We start from the raw sequence: 12,663 nt of genomic DNA on the forward strand, positions 1-12,663 counted from the left end.
TGGTTTTCAGGAGATGGGCCTGGCTGAGCAAAAGAACCCTCTTGGTAATAGTCTTCCTAAAGCAGGCATATGGAGGTATCCTGCCCTGGTTTTTGTCATTATCCTTTTACAGTTTTTTTCCTCTGTCCACTCTAGAAGATGGGCAGTGTGCATATCTGCATGTCCACACTGGTTCACAGTATAGACCACTCAGACGCTTTCATACAACATACCAAAAAATTACAAGACAAAGCAAGTTGCCTTCCCTCCTTCTACATACAAACCTGGCTGTTGTTTTTTCATGACCTCTTTCCCCTTAATGGCTGTCCTTGCATGTTCCCCTTTAATTTTTCTTTGGATGAAGGGGAAGAAAAAGGGCTTCTGGCCCTTACCCCCAGTGTGTGCTTCTAGTGTCATGCTTAAAGGCAAGGCTAGGTCCTCTGGTCAAGTTCCAGTGGTAACACACCTCCAATCCCATCTTCAAAGCCATTCTTCACACTGTCACCATTGCACAACTTCACTAAAGACTTATTAGGTCTGTATTACAGGTATAAAGACAAGTCTTGCCTGTAATGGAGATTACAGTCTACTACAAGAGGGTTTTTTTAACAAAAAAAATGTATATATTTAAGGTGATGTTTTAGTATATGTACACATTGTGGGATGCTTACCACAATCAAACTATGTAACATATCCATCACCTCCCATAGTTACTGTGTGTGTGTGCATGTGTGCGTGTGTGTGCATGTGTGTGCTTCTGTGTGTGTGATTACCCTTGAGATCTACTCTTCTAGTAAATTTCAAGTATATAATATATTATTATTAACTATAGTCACCATGATCCCTGGGCAGGAAGATCCCCTGAAGAAGTTAATGGCAACCCACTCCAGTGTTCTTGCCTGGAGAATCCCATGGACAGAGGAACCTGGTGGGCTACAGTCCATGGGGTTGCAAGAGTGGGACACAACTTAGCGACTAAACTACCACCACCATCACCACATAGTCACCATGCTGTACATAAGGTCTCTAGAACTTATTCCTTTTATAACTGAAGGTTTGTACCCTTTGATCAATATCTCCACACTTCCCTCCTCCCCAACTTTGGCTAACCACTACTCTATTCAGGGAAGCATTTTTTTTAAAGGTCTGTTTGTCATTTGTCAGCTCAAAAACCTTCAGAGACTCAGTAATGGCTACAGAATCCTTAGCATGCTGATCTAGGTGCACCATGAATTTACCTTTTTGGTTCATCCTCCTTCCTCTCCCTTCATGCACTATCTGTACAGACACACTGAACTTCAGATCAGAGAATGTGGTACAAAACTGGTGCTTCTCTGCTAATGTGGTTTTCTGAATGTGCTCACCTGAATCCTAAACTCAGTAGTACACAGTAGGTGCTCAATAAAACCTTGTCTCAATCAGCGGAATGAATGAACACAATAGTGGAGGTGAGGTGGTTTAAGGATGAAAGCTAGTGGCAAAGAAGGTACAACTCAACATTAGGAACCGAACATTGGGGTTAGACTCAGGATAATCGGGTTTTTATTTGGCGTTTACAGAGCAGAACACGGTTGAGTTTCTCCACTAACACACAGCTCACCCATTGTACGCTGCAGTATCATCAGAGAAGGAAATAGAGATTGCCAGGAAATGATCAGGAAATAGGGTACGGATGTGAGAGTTGGACTGTGAAGAAGGCTGAGCACCGAAGAATGGATGCTTTTGAACTGTGGTGTTGGAGAAGACTCTTGAGAGTCCCTTGGACTGCAAGGAGATCCAACCAGTCCATTCTGAAGGAGATCAGCCCTGGGATTTCTTTGGAAGGAATGATGCTCAAGTTGAAACTCCAGTACTTTGGCCACCTCATGCGAAGAGTTGACTCATTGGAAAAGACTCGGATGCTGGGAGGGATTGGGGGCAAGAGGAGAAGGTGACGACAGAGGATGAGATGGCTGGATGGCATCACTGACTCGATGGACGTGAGTCTCAGTGAACTCCGGGAGTTGGTGATGGACAGGGAGGCCTGGCGTGCTGCGATTCATGGGGTCGCAAAGAGTCGCACACGACTGCGCGACTGATCTGATCTGATCTGATCTAGATTTAAATATGAATTCATCTTATATTCAACTAGGTGGAAACAAAGAGAAACTATAAGACAATGCAAAGACCTAGTGCTTTGATAAGCACAGAAGTAATTATTTGTTGGTTGTTAATTTCATATATACGATGCACCTGGTCATTTAACTGCTAATACACAGCAAAATGTAATTCCCGGGGTCACTGCCAAGCCTCGTGAGAAGCCCAGGAGGACCTGAGAGAAGAGCTCTCAAAAGAGTCTCCATCTTTTTCATGCAGCGATCACTGCTCTCACCTCTTTAGGGCTTTCTCTTCAAGTCTTTCTCCTCAAGCGTCTAGCGCTGGTGTTGCCATAGCTCCTGTTTCTGTGACTCTGTCTAGCCCCCACCCCTTCCAGTAGGCCAATCACTACCTATAAATCTTGTCGCTGGCATCCGGGGTCTCTTAGGCAACAATGTGTGGTCTCTTGATTGGCTGGGAGATCCTGGAGGGCTGGCTCCAAATTTGGGCACGGGGACAAAATGGAAAAGTGGGAGGGCCCAGAGGGTGGGAAAGGCTGCCATCTCTCAATAGAGTGCCAGGACGAATACGCAGCCAACCCTGAAACAAACAGCATTAAATGCCCCCATTCAAGCTGTAAGTATGTTCAAATCAGGCCAACCTACTGAGCATGCCCAGTTATATCGTTCTGGTCACTCCGGGGTTCTGAAACGTAAACTCCGTTTCTCCGGGTTTTTAGAGTGGCCAACAGGTAAAAGAAGGTTGCAGGAAAAACAATTCTGGAGAGGTTCAGTGAAAGAATAGCACCTGCACACAGGAAGTGAAAGAACGTGGGAAAATTGCCCAACACACAAACTCAGCAATGCTTCCACATGAATTGTAATTTATTGGGTTAAGGAATTCAGGCCGACTAACAGATACACCAGGGAACCAGCAGATGGCATGCCTGAATAAGGATAACTCCAAATTTGGGGAATTTTTCAATCTGGTCTAATTTCATTAATGAAATTTATGAAGCATCTACCATGTAATGAGAGGCAGAGTGAGAATGCAAGAATAAAAAAAAAGAAATCTAATGAGGAGGATTTGAAAGTACAATGTAGAAATAACTACTGGTATAGAACTATAAACTAATGCTGGAGAAAAACAACATTTCAGAAGGGACATCTGGGAAGTGTAAAACAGTTCTTATGGGCAGCAGCTAACCAAATTCAAAAAAGAAGACTTTTCTCATTATCTCACATTCTCTAAAATACATAAAAATGTACTCTCTTCCAAGGTAAATAAATGTAAACCCTATGTTTATATTGTTTCATTGTTTTGAAATAGGCAGCATTCGTATATCTCCCGTTTAAAAAGAAAATGAAAAGTAAAGCTCATAGAGGTTGCTGCTTTCTTTAGAGTTGACAAAGGATCAGTAAGTGGCCAAATTGAAACTTATGTTGTCTGAATTCCATCCCAGTGGTTTTAAGTATGGTTGTATGTTTTATGATCAGGTTGTACGTAAAATGAATAAACAAAGACTTTTGCAGGGGTGGAGGCCTGGGGGAGGTAAGTAGATGCAATACTCAATTACCATGTATTAACTGTTAACATGGATGGTTTCAAAATGGGTTCATCCAGAAAGAGACCAGTTTTAACAACTCCCTGGGAGAGTGTTGGGTCTCGGTGAAGTTCCTGAGCTACTAGGGAAGCCCTAAAGACTTTCTATTGGTGGTTATAACATTGAATGAAAGAAAGATGGGATTAAAGAGAGCCCGACACTTTATCCCTGTTAGATCTGAATATTTTTATCCCTGAAAATAAGGTCCCTTTCATTGATCCTCTCAACTAGCATCCTCTGGACCTCTCCTTGTTCAGCCCTTCATCAGTGTGACTGCTGATCCCCCAGTGAACACCACCATTCACATTGTGTTCACGGTGAGCACATTGGCTCAATGTCCTTGAAAATTTAACATTACTTTCATTTAAAATTTTTTTTTAAAATTCCTTTTTAAAATATTTATTTGGCTGCACTGGATCTTAGTTGCAGCACACAAGATCTTGGATCTTTAGTTGCAGTTTGTGGAATCTAGTTCCCAGTTGTTCTTCAGTCGCTAAGTCGTGTGTGACTCTGAAACCCCATCAACTGCAGCACTCCAGGCTTCCCTGTCTTTCACTAGTTCCCAGACCAGGGATTAAACCTAGGTCCTCTGCATTGGGAGGGTGGAATCTTAGTTACTGGACCACCAGGGAAGTCCCTCAACATTATTTTTAAAGGAAACATTTCAACCATAAAGAAAAGTTTACAGACTTGCCTAAGAAACACCCTTTTCTCCCTGCAGAGATTTTTAAAAATGTTAACATTTTGCTTCATGTGTGTGATTAAGAGTTGAAGACTGTTTTACATGCTGCCCAGGTCTCATTTCCCACCCTGCCTGCCTAGAGGCATCCACTGTCATAAAATTCAGTGTACTGCCTACTTGTCCACTTTTTATGCTTATTATATATACATGTTTGGCCTTGTAAACAGTGTGACTGTTTTAAAGAGCTATCATAATTTACATACTTTGTAGTTCGCTTCTTTCACTCAGTGGTCTATTTCTGAGATGTGATCATGTTGATACATTCAACGATAATTTCTACATCATTCCCACCTCCCACTAGGAGCCAAGATATGTTCTATGCCTGACAGTTTTCACAAGACCATGTGTAAATTGCATAAAAATGTGAGAGCAGCACATCTCTAGAGGATCTGAAGGTACAAGGGATCTAGAAGTACCCGAAGCAGGTCTATACTGCTTTTCATAAATGCTCTTAGCTGCTTCACTCACCTTCAGTAGAGGCAGTGTTGGCTCCACAAGACACAATGACTTGATAAGAATCAGCCTATGGATCAATGTTATTTTTTTTTTAGAAAGTATTACTGCATTAGTATTTATTAACGAAATTGAAAATGTCATTTCAGATCCCCTTTATGGTGCAATTCGCATAGCTCATCTTCTGACATTAAACGATATTTATGACTGTCTAAGCTCAGTATTTATTATCATTTAGGGAGCATCTTTAAAACAGATTGTTTCACTGGTGGCTCAAACAGTAAAGAATCTGGCTGCAATGCAGGAGACCTGGGTTCCATCCCTGGGTCGGGAAGATCCCCTGGAGAAGGGAATGGCAACCCACTCCAGTATTCTTGCCTGGAGAAGTCCATGGACAGAGGAACCTGGTGGACTACAGTCCATTGGATCACTCACAAAGAGTCGGACACGACTGAGGGACTAACACTTCCACTTTTCTTTGTAAAAATAGTTGCCTATAATTAAAGAGGCCACAGAGATGTGTCCCAAGGGTTTGGACAAACCACAGATTATATAGCTGTTTTTGGTCAGTCTCCTAACATGGGGTGGCAAAGATTCAGACAGAAGATTATACTAAAATACACCATTTTAAGCAAGTGTACAGTTGAAGAACCTTAAGTACAGTCATACTATGCTACAAGATCAAAGTATTTCTTTAAGTCCTGTGTGCTACCATAGAACAAAATGATGCCTGTGAAGTCTAGGTTGAAAAGGGAGGGAAAGGAAGAGAAAGGAAGGTAGGTAAAATGATAGAGGCCAAGGTAACAGCTTTGGCTTGGAATGAGTGAATCCAGACTCAGCCCTTAAAACGCTGCCTGGCTTTGGCTAAGTCTTTTTAACCTTTCTGGACCATTCTTTTCCACGTCTGAATAATGAGAGGTTAGGTTTAGATGATTTCTAAGGAATCTTTAAGTTCTGAAATAGCTTAGGTAGAAAAAAATTAAATCACTTACGAAGAAAAAGAGAGAAGAAACATTTCTCAAAGAACAGAAGATGGGGCATGTCACCAATAACCTCAAGCCCCACCTGCTCACTAAAGTGGGTGTTGGTAAAGAGGGTATCTGCTCTGCTGCTTCAGCCTGGAGCTCTGCAATATGAAAGCTGACTACCTCTATCTGCACCCAGTACCACTCTCAGCACCCGCCTCTTAATCAATTCCAATCCCCGGGTTCCCAGGGGGCACGCTGGTTCTCAAACAGGTTTTGGTGGTCTCTCAGTAATAGCGTTCCAGGCTTGAGTGATGAGAGTCGCTGCACTGTCTCAGCAGGGAAGGGAGGGAGAGCTTTGCAAAGGGGACTGAGGGCATTTAAGAAAAGCTTCCAGAGCGCGGAACGACTCCGCCGGAGCAGGACAGGGCCGGGCATCAGCCTCGGCGCGAGGTCAAGAGCAACGAAACCTGCAGACGGGTATCCAGAAGCTGGGCTCAAACTAGGAGCGCTCGGCCGAGTGTGCGCAGCGCGCCTGCGCCGTACGTGCGTGCGCATGTGCCGCGGCCATCGCGAAAGCTCTCGGTTGCTCGGAGGCGCACGCTGGTGGTCCTCGCTGGCTCTGTTTACCTGAGGGAACTGCGGCTGCCCCCGGCCGGCGCCGCAGCCCCCCGGGAGCCCGGCCCCGATGTGTGAGGTGAGCCCCGGGTCGTGCAGGCCACTTCCTGTCCTGCTCAGCGGGAAAAGGACTTGGGAGTGGGGACTGAGGAGGTGCCGCGGCGGCTGCCCGCTCCTCGGTCTAAGCCTGTGCCGAAGAGCCACGAGCAGCTGTGGCACCTCCTCCTCAAGGATCGTTATTCTCGTCTCCGACAAAACAAAAGCCTTGGGCGCTGTGCTGTGGAGGGGTGTCTCCGGGCTTTCTCGGGGTGGGTGGCGGGCCGGCGGGGGAGCCCGAGTTTGGCGCTGGGCGGGCTGTGCGCGCGGACTGGATTAACCCTCTCGGTCCCGAATCTGCGTCGAGCAACCGGTTCGAGTGTGGCCCGCGCTCCCTGCACGCCGCCCTCGGCCCAGCCCTGGGGCTCGGTCGGCGCCGCAGGGGCGTGTGGCGCTCCCGGGCCACTGGGGGCTGTGGGTGGAGCACGCGGCTGCTTGCGGGGAGGACGATGCACGGAGGGCTGGGTGCGGGGGTGCGGGCGGCATCGCAGCATCTGGACTGCTTCCTGTTTCTAGTCCTGAAAGTTGTCCCCTCTCCTCCCTCCCGTCAGTTTTGCAAAGTCTGCATATTCCTCCTCGAGGCTTTCCCCTCTGCCCCCTTGGACGCTCCGTGTGTTTGCCCTGGGGTACCTCGGGGAGGTTCATCCATAGCCTCTGAAATAAGGTTCTGTTAAACATTTCAAGACATTTTAACATCTTCCTAGAGGCCTTTTTCAGAATTAGTTGCCTTCCTCAATAAGAGAATAAGGGGTGGTTTTTTCTTTCTTTCTTTCTTAAAAGAACAAAAGCATATGCCACTAATTTAGGCAGAGGAGTCAACTCGAAGTTGCAAAATATCTAGGAAGGACAAAAGGTCTGGTTCTGGGCCCAGAATAAATGAAATTTTGAATTTTTGTTCCCTTCTGAATGTAGGCAGACAGAGCAGCAGAGCAGACCAGCAGCTATAGAAATAAATGACTGCTCGATAAGATTGGTCAAACAATATCTTATTTTATAGAAGTAGTTTGGAGAGACCTGTAACGTTTATGTACGGGAATTGGGTTACTTGGCAAAGCCAATACCGCAGGAGCAAGGAAACAAACACTTGACGAGGGGGATGTTAACCTCCCTCTTGAGCCTTCTTTTAGCCTTTAGTGGCATGCTAACAGTCAAAGGGATGGATAAATCCGTAGTTCTGTTATTAAGAACCATTTACTCCTCAAGATAATGATTTCCCTCCATCCTTTTTTTTCCCCCCAATCCGTACTTTTAAGCAAATCAATACCATCTTCTTCCTCCATAAGAAGAAGGAAAAAAAAAAGTGTTTGTTTGAAGTACCAAACCACAACATAGAGGTAATAAGATAAGAAAGTGATGTAAAAGTTTAAGTGGGCAGGCTTGCAAGGATGTCGCTGAAAATAAAAGATAATTAAGATGCAGTTCTTCTTACAGTGTTGCCTTTTATTTAGTGAAATAAGAGGTTCCTCCTCTACCCCCCTCTCCCCAAATGCTTTGAAACTGTCAGGAAAATAAGGTAATTAGTTTTCAGGAAGCATTTAACAGGAGGCTTCCTGTGTGCTGTTTTGGATCTGTCAGAAATTCTCTGTTCCTTATTAATTCCTAAATACTCAAGTGTCTCCCGGGGGCTGAGGAATCCAGGCATTTCCTTCATTAGATTTTCTATACGGAGATAAGTACCCTCTTCCTTCTTGTGAACCATAGGGTAAAAGTGATTGTTTACAACTCTCTCTCTCTTTAATATGGATCGCCTATGTTTTGTAAGTCTGGAATTTTCATCTTTATCTTTGCTGAGAAAAACTACCTTGTAAGACAGTCTATATGCCCACACCATGTTAATTAAAACACCTTTGCTCCATCAGAGCTCTGATCCCTGATATTAGAGCATTTCCTGAACACATTTTAATGGAACAGGGAAACGAGGCTGGAATTTCAACCTGATTTTTTTTTTTTAAAGTCCAGACTCTGGCCATCTTTTAGGACTTCCCTGGTGGCTCAGATGGTAAAGCGTCTGCCTACAATACGGGAGACCTGGGTTCAATCCTTGGGTTGGGAAGATCTCCTGGAGAAAGAAATGGCAACCCACTCCAGTACTATTGCCTGGAAAATCCCATTGACAGAGAGGCCTGGTAGGCTACAGTCCATGGGGTCACAAAGAGTCAGACACGACTGAGAGACTTCATTTCACTTCACTTCTGGCCATCTTTTAACTTTCCCGTTTTAGTTTTAAAAGATCTTCTGCTTCTGCTGTCTCTAGTATTAAAAGTATATATAAGTTGTAAGATGGACTGGAGTTTGATGCCTGCTATTCATTTTAGTTTTGAACTTTATTTGTTTTTCCTGTATTTTTTTAAGCCCCATCACTCAGCACACTGGAAGATTAGATTATCTTTTGTAATCAGTAGATGACTAGACGGACTTTAAAAACTAGATAAAGTAGCAAAATGATACCTTGAGATTTGTAAGAATCTAGGCCCTATGAATTAAATACGCTGCTGCTAAATCGCTTCAGTCGTTTCCAACTCTGTGCGACCCCATCGACGGCAGCCTACCAGGCTCCTCCGCCCATGGGATTTTCCAGGCAAGAGTACTGGAGTGGGTTGCCATTGCCTTCTCTGATGAATTAAAGATGGAGCAGAGATCAGCCCTGGGATTTCTTTGGAAGGAATGATGCTAAAGCTGAAATTCCAGTACTTTGGCCACCTCATGCGAAGAATTGAATCATTGGAAAAGACTCTGATGCTGGGAGGGATTGGGGGCAGGAGGAGAAGGGGACGACAGAGGATGAGATGGCTGGAAGGCATCACCAACTCGATGGACTTGGGTTTGGGTGAACTGCATGAGTTGGTGATGGACAGGGAGGCCTGGCGTGCTGCGATTCATGGGGTCGCAAAGAGTCAGACACGACTTAGCAACTGAACTGAACTGACACTTTAGCAACCAGAAAACAGTATCCTGAGAATGAATTTATTTTTTAAACAAGATATGGAAAACAAAAGGCCAAAACCCACATGAGTTTTAGGAAAAGGAATCTAGCACTTCGAGCAGTGATATGCTCTCAGTGTGTACTTTGCTCTCTTACAAGATGATGATTTCCTTGAGAGAAGAAGCTTCAGAGGTAGTGATTGCTAATCCTTATAATGCAGTCTTGGAAAACTCTGAAAGAAGACAAAAGAATATCCTCCGGTTCCCATTGTAGCCAGTGTGTTTGAGGCAACCTTTAATTTGTGAATTGGATACGCAAAATGCTATGTATATGTATAGCGTGTCCAGATAAGTAAATCTAAGCTGAGAAAGATGAAAGGAATCACTTTCTGTACAGAAAGTGTGAATTGGAATAGAATTGCTAATATCTTTTGTTGCAGGGCCTTGCTGACGAGCCCCCAGGGCCCACTTTTGTCATTGTCTCTTCTGGGATTCTGCCGGCTTTCTTTCCTCTTCACAGTTGCCATCTCTTGCTTTTCCCACCTGAGTTCTTTGGGTCTGGCTTTGTAGCCAGCCTCTGAAGACAGTCTTCCAAGATTGCATGCCCTTTATTGCTGCTCTTCAGGACAAATACTCAACTTATTTTAGGGGCTTTTACTTTTTAACATCAAAAGAGAACTGGTAAATTGGGGAATATCAGATTCCTGATGTTACACATTGATAAAAATTAAAATGTAGGGTTAAGTGTATCTAGTCCTTTTTGTTTTCTGATGAAATAGTCATCAGGTCACTTAATTGGAAATTAGTTTTCCACATATATTGCTCTGTAAAGAAGTGAATGTCTTCGCTCAGGGTTAGGGCATGAAAAACTGTTGCCAGACCCCTCACTTTTTACTGGTCCTTGACGCCTGAGACTTTTCCCTCCAGTTAATTCACCAATTCCCTTTATTCAACTGAGATTCTGCAGATTGTTATAGTAAAAGATATAATATCAAAAAGAATGCAAACAATCTTTTAACCTTTATGTGATCAGTTGCTGTATTTTGTCAGTATTTCCTGGTTTCCTCAATCTTCTGTGTCCCCTCTGAAACTTACAGCTTCTTCAAGGATGGTTCTCTTAGGAAAAAGGACTGTTGCTATCCATACTCACGTGATCCTGATTAGAAGCATTTATTTCATTATGTTATTGAAAAGCAACTTAGAATATATATCAAAAGTTTTGTTTTTTAACTGTGCATAATATTTGGTTCAGCTGAGAGGTGATCTGATTTTTTTCAGTATTCAAAATCAATTTTTGACCCATTCTAAATTGATCATCTTTTTTTTTTTTTTGCTTTTCTTGCTGCCTGTAGGAGGGTATTTTTGTGTCCCTTGGCTTGTTATTTAATCAACAGCCAGTAAATCGTTGATTCAAGTAGTAGTATTGTCAGCACACATTCATAGATTTAGCACTTAATGTTCCCATACATGAATAACATGCGACGGACTTTAAAATAACATTGCAGCATTTATAATACTTTACTACTTTTTTGTTTTGTTTTTGTTTTTTGACCACGCTGTGCAGCTTGTGGGACCTTAATTCCCTGAGCAGTGATGAAATTCGAGCTCCCTGACATAGAAGTGTGGAGTCCTAATCACTGGATTGCCAGGGAAGTCCCTATAATATTGTATTTTTAAACAGTTCAGGTAGTTTTATTCTGTTCCGTGTATGTATATTTTTGACAGAAGTGGGAGACTATATGCTGTTTTGTAAACCATTTAAAATTTTATTTTTCAGTTTTTGTAGTGTTACTGTCTTTTGAAGTCAGTATATACAGATCCTGCTCATCATTTTTAGTGAGTGTGTTATAGGTTGGTTGTACCTTAGTTTAACCAATTCCATATTGGCAGACTTTCAGATTGTCTCTGGGTTTTTGTACTAACATTTCAGTTATACATCATGTGTACTTGTGTTTACTTTCTTAGCATAAATTGTAGAATAGGTCTGCTGAATCAAATTATATACATTTTAAGGGCTTTTGATGTCCATAGCTATTTTTTTGAAATACCAACTAGTTTGCTTTTCCTCCAGTAGTATTTGAAAATGGAGAATTTCCTGGCGGTCTAGTGGTTAGACACTCCACTACTCTAGCCCGGGTTCAGTCCTTGTTTGGGGAACTAAGATTCTGCAAGCCGTGTGGGACAGCCAAAAAAAAAAAAAAAAAGTACTTCCATGTGTTGGAATGTTGAATATATTCCTTTTTCTGCACCCTCTCCTATACTGTGTTCTGTTATTCTTACTTTGCTCATCTGATTGGCAAAAATGTTAAATATCATGTTTGTATGTTTTTATTAGTAAAGTTGAGTATCTTTTCATATGTTTGTTGGCCATTTGTAAATTTATGTCCTTTTTCGATTTTTCTATTAAGGTAGTATTCTTTATCTGCTTTAAAAAAAAATTCATTTTATATATTACTTTTGCTAAGCACATAATTATGTGCAAATATCCTGTACTGTTTTAAGTTATTCTATTTTAGGATAGCATTTCTCAAAATATAACTTATAGATCACTTGTAACAGTACAGAGATAATCATTAGAATGCATGTATATCATTCATTTTCCAGAGGTTTGGATTTCTTAGACCCGTGGGGTTGCTATGAATCTACTGCACATTAAAATGAGGGAACCTCTAATTTGGAAGAAATATGAATTCCTTAATGTTTTTACTGTTCCTATTTTTCTTCTTGTCTCATGGCATTCTACTGTTTTTTCTTATTTATCTTAATAATCGTAAACTACAGTCTTAATGTATTAAGGTTTTATCCTATCCCAGGCTAACAATAATTTTACAAAAATGTTTGGATATATGGAAATTTGAATGTTAAAGTGCATAAAGGAAAGCACTTTTGTAAGTCTGTGAGAAGCATTGTTTATAAATGAGGCAAAAGGAATAACTGAGGGAAAAACAAGTAAAATAGAGTAGACAGAAGTATAAGGGGGTTTCTCATCTGGTTTAAAAAACTCAATATTACCTTGTTTCTGCCTCAAGTTTTGTGTGGTCATCTTCTTTGAACCGTAAATTTAGAACCCATACAGCTTGAATAATAGTCTAAATGAAAAATTTGAAATTCTCATTGTTATACACATATTCAGTAGGGAGCAATGTCCCCTTTAATTTTTTTTAAGTTGCAAGCAGATGAACATGCTGCATAAGGAGCAAACTACAAAA

This window comes from Bubalus kerabau, unplaced genomic scaffold (assembly GCF_029407905.1).
Source record: "Bubalus kerabau isolate K-KA32 ecotype Philippines breed swamp buffalo unplaced genomic scaffold, PCC_UOA_SB_1v2 scaffold_70, whole genome shotgun sequence".
NCBI lineage: Eukaryota > Metazoa > Chordata > Mammalia > Artiodactyla > Bovidae > Bubalus > Bubalus kerabau.